Source organism: Gossypium arboreum, chromosome 11 (assembly GCF_025698485.1).
Source record: "Gossypium arboreum isolate Shixiya-1 chromosome 11, ASM2569848v2, whole genome shotgun sequence".
Taxonomy (NCBI): domain Eukaryota; kingdom Viridiplantae; phylum Streptophyta; class Magnoliopsida; order Malvales; family Malvaceae; genus Gossypium; species Gossypium arboreum.
The window spans coordinates 19,671,667-19,682,491 of NC_069080.1; positions in this window are offsets into that span (position 1 = coordinate 19,671,667).

Sequence of the window (10,825 nt, forward strand, 5' to 3'; positions counted from 1 at the left end):
CAAGGAGCGAAGAGATAAGTTACTACAAATATCTATGTGCAATAGAGATGTAATAGCCCGTTTTTCAGTAGTGTCAGAAATAGTGGTTTCGGGACAATGACTCCCACGTATCGATCTGTAAATATTATTTATTTAATATTTACGAGGTCATTAAGGTAGTATTAAAATTTGGTTATAAAATTTTATCGTTTAGTTGGTTAATTTAGTAAAAAGGACTAAATTGTAAAAGCTGTAAAAGTAGAATTCCATTAATTAAAGGTGTTAAATGTCAATTAAAGCGGTAAGGTAAGGTATCCAAATGGTAATTATACCATTTATGAGTTTAATGGACGATTCTGAGACTTAGTTAAATTTAAGTGAAATTCATTAAGGGCAAAATAGTAAATTGAAAAATAAAATGGAATTAAAGAAAATTAAAAGAGAATAAAACAAATGTTTCATCTTCTTCATTGAACTCAAACAAGAAAACCCTAAGGGAGAGCTTGAATATTTAGCTAGCTTAAACCTCTTGATAGGTATGTGAAATTTTGTTCGTTTTTAGTAATTTGTATGTTTTTCAACTCGTATTAGCTTAATTTAGCTAACTCGAGGGTTAATTTGTAAAATTTTCAAATGTTTTGGATTGTGTCATTAATGAGTTGAGTTGTTTTCTTGAAGCTTTTGAAAGATTTCTAAGCTTAGAGGTTAGATTAGACTGTTTTGTAAAGTAGTTTTTGATGATTTTAATGTTCAAGGACTAGATTGCTAAAAAAATGAAATTACTTGTACTTGAAAGGAAATAAATACAAGCTGGGGCTAGTATGAGGCCATGGAAGAATCGGCTATGTTTGGGTGTAAAAGAAAATGGGTAATTTGCATGTTTGGGGCTTAGGAATTAAATTGAATAAAGGTGAAAAGTTAAAGGTAATTTTGTAAAATGTCAAAAATGACTAAATTGTATAGAATGATTGATTTTGGTTGTTGATTTCATTAATTGAATGAAACTGTTGTTTTAGATCACGAGTTCGTTGACAATTGTGGAAAAGAAAAGATCGCGAAGTAGTTCCTGTACTTTTTGCGATTACTGTAAACCAGTGCTGTAAGTTCTTTTTTTTTTAAGTATGTTATAATTTATTTCATTACATTTGCCTTACTAGTAATTTTAAATATTTTTGTATCTCTAAACGATGGATTTAACAATGTTCGATAGTGAAATTGAACGTATTGAATATACTAATACAGGCCTCGTGCCTAGCAAGCTATATGTCGGTGATTTAAACAAGCCTAGTGCCTAGCAGGCGCTATAAGTTGGTGAAATGTTTCGGGCCTTGTGCCTAGCAAGCTTCATGCCGGTGAACGATTCATTCTGAATATTGATAATAGAGAATTCGTCAAATGACGACTTGAAAAAGGATCGAAATCACTGTACTGTTCATTATTCACTTGTTGTGAATTGTGTCCGACAGGATCTGGGATGTTCTAAATGAGTGTTTGTTCTGTTATGTTTAATTTGGTAAGATTATCGTTTGATTTACGAACTTACTAAGTTTCAGGTAAACTTACTTTTGTTTGTCCTTTGTTTTGTAGATTTCATTTTGTGGTTGGGGAGAATCGGATCAAGCTCAAAGAAACACACTATCTCAAGGACTCTTTGGTAGATTCTGAATAACTTGGTTATATGGCATGTAATAGGGCTATTGAGTATTTGTGATTGTGTATGTGTAATGGTTGTGTGTTTTGATTGCCATAGATATGTGGTCTAAGTTAAGAAAATTTTGACTGGCATAAGTTGTATTGTGTTGTGGCATATGCAAGAGTGTGAATGAGTAAGGAAATTGGTGTGGTTTGTTCATGAATGAGTAGGGTACTTTTGTTGGGAAAGCAAGACTATGAATGTGCTTTGTGGCTTGTATGTTCAAATTAAGAAATGAATTGTTTAGGTGTTTGAGTTGTGGTGTCATTATGGCACATTGGTCTGACACAGAGGCTATTTGCTTTGGCATGTGTTGAACATATTTGATTGCATTTTGAAGGTTTTTATGCATGTGTTTTGATAAGTCTAGGTATATAAACATTTAGGTATGAAAAAGGGCAAGATTTTAGGTCAATTAAGGTTGCAAATGATCTAGACATGGGCTATCACACAGCCATGTGTCTCACACGGGCTGAGACATGGGCATGTAGCCCAAGTCAGTGAGTTACACGATCTGGCACACGATTAGGTACATGGGCGTGTGGAATGGCCACACAGGCGTGTGGGAGAGCCATACGGCCGTGTGACCCCTGTAGATAAAATTTTCCAATTTTGTCCTTAATATTCTGATTTGTATCAATTTGGTCCCTATTTGTTCATAAACCTATTCGAGGGCCCAAAGGCCCGATTTAATTGTGATCAAGTATCAAGCTCCGTAATAATATGACCAACATGAAGTTGTTGAGCTAATTGTAACCCATCACGAAGGGCCCAAAGTTCGAAAATAATGTTAGAGGAGGAGCCAAGAAAACGATGACAGCTTGCTACCCAAAAGCCTTTTGAATCCTGGATAATCACTCCGCTCCGGCTAAACTCGGATTGCCAATGGATGATCCGTCACAATTTAATTTAACACATCCTTTATTAGGCGGATACCATTTGATACTTATGAAGTTTGGGAGTTTATAGCATTTGATGCGACTTGAAGGTGCAAAGAACTCGGTTGCACTTGCAGTTGAGAAATGAGCCAACAAGCTAAGATTATAGGATTTTCCAAATTTGTTTGCATTCCTAGCAAGCCAAAGATTTCGAAGGTAGAAAATGAAAACCAAATACCATGGTAGCTAAAGCCTCGAATAAAGGCATTTTGAGGTGAAGTTTGCATGCAGCCAAGTAGAAAAGGGATCATGAAATGTGTAGAATTAGTTTAGTTGTTGTAAATATGGTTAGTTGTTTAGAAAGTTAGTTTAGTTTAGTAAACTTTGTATATAAACAGAGCTGTGAATTTATTCAGTATGGCATGAGAAATGAATCATTTCAGTTCTCATTTCTTGATTGGTTTCATATTAGTTTCCTTTGTGCATCTTCCAGTTGCCACGATATACTTCCGGTCACCATCAATATGGCATCAGAGCCACTGTACACGGTGGTGGGCTGAACAATCAACTGTTAGCAGATTCAATATTGGGTTTTTGTTCTTTGTTTTCAGTTTCGAAATTTTTTCATTCGCTTTCTACTTCAGTTTTTTGGGGTTTTTCTTCTCTTATTCTTTCATTCCAGTTTTCTTTGGTTCTTTTAGATATCTTTGTTGTTGTTTTCGGCTTTTTCTCTTGTTTCTTTAGAAACTTTTCTGGGTTCTATTTTGGAATGACAGTTGCAGATCTTACGATTGATTTCAATAATCCAATTTATCTTCATCCTTCAGACACACCAGGTGTTCCATTGGTTTCTAATCCCTTGACCGGTCATGAGAATTATGCTGTTTAGAGTCGTTCCATGTGAATTGCGTTGTTAGCCAAGAAAAAGCTTGGCTTTATTGATGAATCTTGCATAACAGAATATGTATCACCGACCTTGCAGTCACAATGGGATCGTTGTAATGCAATAGTTCTATCATGGATTTTGAATAGTGTTAGCCCAGATTTATCGGCTGGGATTGTATTTGCCACTAATGCAGCTCAGGTATAGAAAGATTTGAAGGAACGTTATGACAAAGTCGATGGAACTAGAGTTTTTTTCCTTCATCAACAAATCTCTTCTCATGTTCAAGGTACTGGTTCTATTTCAGTATTCTTTACACGGTTGAAATTACTTTAGGATGAGTATTATGTGCTTGTATCAGTTTCTTCATGTGGTTGTGAGATGTCTCAAAAATATTTGGAGTATGTTCAACAACAAAAATTATTTCAGTTTTTAATAGGTCTCAATGATTCTTACGTTGCCATTCGTAGTAAAATCTTGATTATGCAACCTCTTCCCTAGGTAAATCTTGCATATTCTATGTTAGTTCAAGAAGAATCTCAGCGACTGCATACTTTCGTTGTTTCTCTTAATGATCCTACAACTTTGTATTTGTCTAATATGCAAACTCGAAAGAAATGGTTCAATGGGGTTTGTGACTATTGCAAAGTGAAAGGGCATAAACGAGAGTCTTGCTACAAGCTAATTGGCTTTCCTCCAAACTTTAAGTTTACCAAGTGTAAGTCAACTGGTTCCATTGCTTATCAAGTTGGGTCAACTAAGTTGCCTTCTGGTTCTTCTTCCACATCTATATCTGCTTCTCTTCATTCGGCACCAGTATTAACTTCAGAGCAATATCAACAGATATTGAATTTGTTAAAAATAAGGTAATAGTTTCGGGTGAAGGAGCTGCACATATGGCAGATATGGTTACTAAACTATCTTCCTTCCAGTGGATTTTAGATACTAGGGCTACAAATCATACGATATCTGATGGCCAATGCCTGGAGTTTATTGCTTTATGTGCTTCAACTTCATCTTTTGTGCAATTACCTACTGGAAAATCGGTTCCAATTTCTCATACTGGTTTATACACTCTGTTTCCTCTTGCTAAACTTACCAATGTTTTTCATGCACCAAATTTTAATTTCAATTTGCTTTATATTTCCAAATTAACACGTGATTTACATTGCTTTGTTTCTTTTTACCCTCAATTTTGTTTACTCTAGGACCTGTGCAGTGGATAGGTGAAGGCGATTGGTAAGAACAACATGGTCTCTAGATCCTTGTGTCACCATCCTCTCCTCATCAATCAACTTGTTTTACTCCACCATTTATTGCTTCTCTAGCTACACAAGATTCGTCATTCCTTTGGCATGCTCGTCTTGGGCATGTTTCTCTTTCTAAACTCAATAAATTAGATTGTTTACCATGTAAAAATTTGAATACTACTATTTCTCATTGTCATGTATGTCCTTTGGCTAAACAAACAAGACTTCTGTTTTCTGCTAGTCATTGAAGGAGCTAATGCACCCTTCGATTTAATATATCTTGATTTATGGGTCTATATAAAATTCCAACACATTTAGGGCATCGTTTTTTTTTCACCGTTGTAGATGATTTTTCAAGAATGACATGGGTTTTTCTAATCAAATTAAGAAGTGATACTATTGTTTTTTTAAAACAATTCATTGCTTTTGTTCGTACTCAATTTTCTTTGTTTATTAAAATTTTTTGCAGTGATAATGGAACCAAAATTTTTAATTCCGAAGGTATTTCTTTGTTTAATTCCTTGGGAGTCATTCATGAAAGCTCTTGTGTTCAAACACCACAACAAAATGGTGTTGTTGAACTCAAGCATAGACATTTGTTGGAAATAGTTTGAGCCATTAAATTTGAATCAAATATTCCGGCTCGATTTTGGGGAGAATGTATTTTAACAACATGCTATCTAGTAAATTTGTTGCCTACGTATGTGTTAAATTGGAAAACAGAAATGATATATCATGAATCTCCTTCTTTGTCTCATTTAAGGGTTTTTTGTTGTCTTGCCTATGCTAAAAATCTCACCTCTTCATATAAGTTTTCTCCATGTTTTTTTGCCTTCTATTTTAGTGAGATGTTCAACTGTCCAAAAGGGTTATATTTTATACAATATTGCCACTAAAGTCTTGTTTGTTAGACGGGTGTATTTTAATAAATTATATAATAAAGTTAGTAATATAGAAGAACAAGTAAATCATTTAAAAATATTTAGGAATTAGATTTGAACAATAAATCTAAAAAAATTATTTGAAGTTAATAATAAATTAAAACAGGTTATTGTTAATAGTAATATAGAGCCCGACATAGATTTAGATCCTTTGTATTATGGTAACAGTAATATAATTTTAACTTTATCGATGAAGAAGAAATTTCTTCGAAGAGTCATTTTCTACTATTAATAGAAATAAAAAATCAAAAAATGAAAAGAAGATATATTACTCAACAAAATATGATTTTTTAAAAGATAATTAAAAGGTTATCCTTTTATAGTAAAAATATAAAATAGTTTGGTTTAATTTTAAAACATATTACACCAAGATGTAAATTAGACCAATTCCTCCAATATGTGCTTTTATTGGATTTTCAAATCTTTATCTAATAAAACTGCTATTATAGGTATATCATGACCTTTTCTAAATAAAACTTTAATTGTTATCATAATTATAATTATTATCATAATTATATCTAAATGTATATATCTAACTTGAGGATATTTCTTTTAATCCTCTTAATTTTATCTTTAGTAAATAATGGGATTTTTAATCCTCCTCTAGTATCTTTAGTGACTGTATTGCAACTAATTTTCTATATGTCTTTGACTCCATATTTTAAACTTAGATATTTTATATATTTCTTCTTTTGAAATATGATTTTATTTATTTTCCTATCATTTCATCAAAAAGTCTTTTTCTTCTCAAATTAAATTTTCTAATTTTATATTTTGTTGCTTTAGGAATTTTTCTAATTGATTTTTAGAACTACTTCCAATAAATATATATTTTTCATCACATATAAAACATTTACATATTTGTTTTTAGGTTTTTAGAAGTTTTTCTTCTAATAAATTTTTCTTTTTCTTTTTATATATCTTTTATTTCCTGGTTTCCATCTAATTAATTTATATTTTCTATTTTTTATAAGTATTAGGACGTGTTATTTTACATCCAAACTCCCATTCATTTTCTAAAATTTTTGTACAGTCACTATAACTTAATTTTTTTTACTTGTTTAGAAGCTTTAGTTTGTAAACAATGTAAAGTTATTCTTTCTTTCGTAAAATTTATCCTATTTCCTTTTCCTAGAGAATCTATATTTTCTTTTGCTACTCCTCCTTCTTTACTATGTTTATCTAAATAAGATACATATTTTTTATACATATCTCATCCCATAGTGGGGTAATTTATGAAAATATTAATTTTCTAAAATTTTATATTTTCATTTTTAGCTTTTAATATTTATGAAGAATTTTTTGAAAATTCTTCGGATATCTTATATCACATAATTTAATTTTTGACAAAGTATAATTAGATATACTATTTTGATCTTTTTATCAAAATAACCACTAAATTCTATTTTTAAAATATTTATTAATCATTTTAAAAGATCTTAAGAGTACTTATCTGATTAATTAATTATATTTTTGGATAATATAACATATTTATTAAATATATATTTATGTAAATCATCCAATTTTTATTCACGTTTTCTTACTTTGGAATCTCCTGGCAATCAACTTTTTTCACAAACACCATCACCTACATCACCTAATGGTCAGCCTAATTTCAGCTTTAATTAGCCCATTGTCTCATCCACAACGACCTCTGGTTCATATACTTTTGACCTTTTGATCAACCTTATATCTACTCCTTTACCTGACACTTCTTTTTGACCCGCCGTATCACCGCATGATTTTACACATTTATCTGGCTTTTTTATAAAAATAATTTAAAAAATTTAATTAATTATTGAAATGATCTAATTTTTTAATTAAATATAAAAATAAACTAAAGTCTACCGTTGGTGGAGTCTAATAGTTTGACTCCACCAACATGCCATGTCAGCGATCAGGGAAAAAAATTAATTTTTTAATGGAGTCATATAAAATAATACTATTTATATAAATATCAAGAAAATACTGTAATTTTTAAAAATATGAGAGACTTTTAAAAATATTTTTATTTTGTGGTGGAGCCATTTTATTTGACACCATCAGATTACGACACCCTTTTACTTTTTTTTTTTACTTTTTTAACTTTTATCCTTTTGTCCTTTTTCTTTTACTTTTTTAAATTTTATCTTTATTCTTATTTATTTTATTTATTATTAATTTTAAAAATTTGAGTTATATATTCGAAATATTTTATAATATATATTTTAAAATTTTAAATATATATTTGAAATTATTTTTTAATATTAAATATATTTTTAATAATATAAAATATTTAAATATTTTAAAGATATGACCTTTAAATTTATTATTAATTTTATAATATTTTAAATATTTTTTAGTTTGTTTTATAATATTTTAAATTATGATTTTAAATTATTTTAAAGATATTCAAACCTCTTTTTAAATTCTATTTAAAAGTTAAAAATAATATTTTATTTAAAAATATATTTAATATTTAAAAATAATATTTAAAATTTTAAAAATATATATTATAAAATATTTTAAATATATATTTTAAATTTTTAAAATTAATAATGAAAAATAAATAAAATAAATAAGAATAAAGTCAAAAGTTAAAAATTTAAAAAGGGACAAAAATTAAAAAAGAAAAAAAAGTAAAAGGGTGTAAGGCAATGTAGTGGAGCAAAATGAAATAGCTCAATACAAAATGGATTTTTTAAAAAATTTTTATATATTTTTAAAATTACAGTATTTTTTAATATTTATATAGATGATACTATTCTATATGACTATACCAAAAATTATTTTTTTCTTATTGTTGAGTGACATGTTGGTTGAGTCAAAAACTTTTATTGTAAATTTTAAATTATTTTTATATTTAATTAAAAATGAGTCATTTGAATAATTAATTAAATTTTTAAGGTTATTTTATTAAAAAACCCATTTATCTTCTACCAGTTCCATACCTTTAACTTCTGTTACGACTTTTGAACCAGTCTGCCGTAGTACACGCCCTTCCAAGCCTCCCACATGGATGTAAGATTATGTTTGTTGCTCTCAATCGTCTTCATGTCAGAACGGTCAGTACCCTCTTTCATCTTCTCTTATTTATCATCATTTTCCTTCTCATACTCAATTTTTTGTTACCTCTATTACTCATATAACTGAACCTAAAAATTATATTGATGCCCTTTGAGATGAGAGATGTGTTGAGGCTATGAAGCAAGAGATTCAGGCATTGGAATCAAATGTCACTTGGGATGTAGTTCGTTTACCCTTTGGTAAAACGCCTATTGGTTGAAAATGTGTTTTCAAGGTAAAATATAATGTTGATGAAACAGTGGAGCGCTTTAAAGCTCGTCTTATTGATCAAAGATTTACTAACAAGAGGGTGTTGATTTTCACGAAACTTTTTCTCTGGTTGCCAAACAAGTTACGGTGCGTACTGTTATTGCACTTGTTGCGCAACATGACCGGCCATTGTTTCAAATGGACGTTTACAATGCATTTTTGCAAGGGATTTGCATGAAGAAGTCTACATGTTGCTTCCTCCTGGTTTTCACACTCAGGGGGGAACTTAGGTTTGTCGACTGCGAAAATCCATGGAACATGAAGCTCACTGAAGCCCTTCTACTCGATGGTTATTCACAAAGTAAACATGATTATTCTCTGTTTACTAAGAAGGTTGAAAATCGGGTGGTCACGATGCTTATATATGTGGATGATTTATTAATAATTGGGAATGATGAAGATCTTATTCGTGAGCTGAAACAAGTGTTGCACCAAAGTATCAAAATGAAGGATTTAGGGGATCTTAAATATTTTCTGGGCATTGAGGTTTTCAAATCCAAGGCAGGGATTGTTTTGACTCAGCGAAAGTATGCTCTTGAATTAAGTTAAGATATGGGGCTTACCGGAGGAAAAGTGGTTGTTACTCCTTCGGAACAGAATCTAAAGTTGACATAGGTAAACTATGATCAAGCAATGCAAGTCAATCAAGATGATGAAATTTTAACAGATATATAGTTGTATCAACGGCTCATTGAAAGGTTATTGTATTTGACTCATACGAGACCAGATATAGCTTTTGCAGTACAACATCTGAGTCAGTTCATGCAACGACCAAAAAGATCGCATTATGAGGCGGCACTTCGAATTGTACGACATGTAAAGAAGGATCTAGGTCGAGTTTTGTTTTTTCCAACGAAAGGGTCTTTACGGTTAGTAGCATATTGTGATTCAGATTGGGCCTCCTGTCCAATGTCAAGAAAATCGGTAACAGGATTTTGTGTGAAAATGGGAGATTCGTTGATCTCATGAGAAAAAAAACAGAATACCATATCAAGATCGTCAGCTGAGGCAAGAGTATAGAAGTATGACCTTGACGGTTTCAGAAATTGTTTGGTTAAGTGGATTACTGGATGAAATTGGTTTTAAAAGCAAGGAATCAGCCATATTGTTTTGTGATAACAAGGCAGCAATTCAAATAGCAAACAATAATTTATTTCATGAGAGAACAAAGCATATAGATATTGATTGCCATTTTTGAGGGAAAAGATACAAAAGGAATTGCTTCAAACTGAGTATGCATCAACAAAAGAGCAACTTGCAGATGTTTTAACAAAAGGACTTACTATTCAACAACATATTAGCATTTGGTAGACAAGTTGGGGATGAGAGACTTGTTTCATCCACCAACTTGAGGGGAGTGTAGAATTCGTTTAGTTGTTGTAAATATGGTTAGTTGGTTAGAAAGTTAGTTTAGTTTAGTAAACTTTGTATATAAACAGCTTTGTAAATTTATTCAGTATGGCATGAGAAATGAATCATTTCAGTTCTCATTTCTTGATTGTTTTCATATCAATTTCCTTTGTGCATCTTTCGATTGCCATTGATATACTTCCGGTCGCCATCAATAAAATGATTTGAGCAAATGAGGAGGAATAACCAAGGCTATCCAAAGTGGTTTAATGGAGCTGCAAGATCTTAGAATGTGAGTAAGATCATTGGAACCAGAATCACAAAAATAAGTCTGGTCTCTAGGTAAAATAATAAAATAGAGTTTTAAGTTCCTTAAAAATTAGAGAATTTTTTTTTAAGTCTCTTAAAAGAAAAATTTGGGCCCTTAAAAGTTGGTAATTTTTTTAATTTTAAATGTTAAAAAAAATATTTTGAACCACTAAAAATCGAAAAACAATATTTAGCACCTTTTTCAGCTTTGGGCCTTGGGCGGCCGC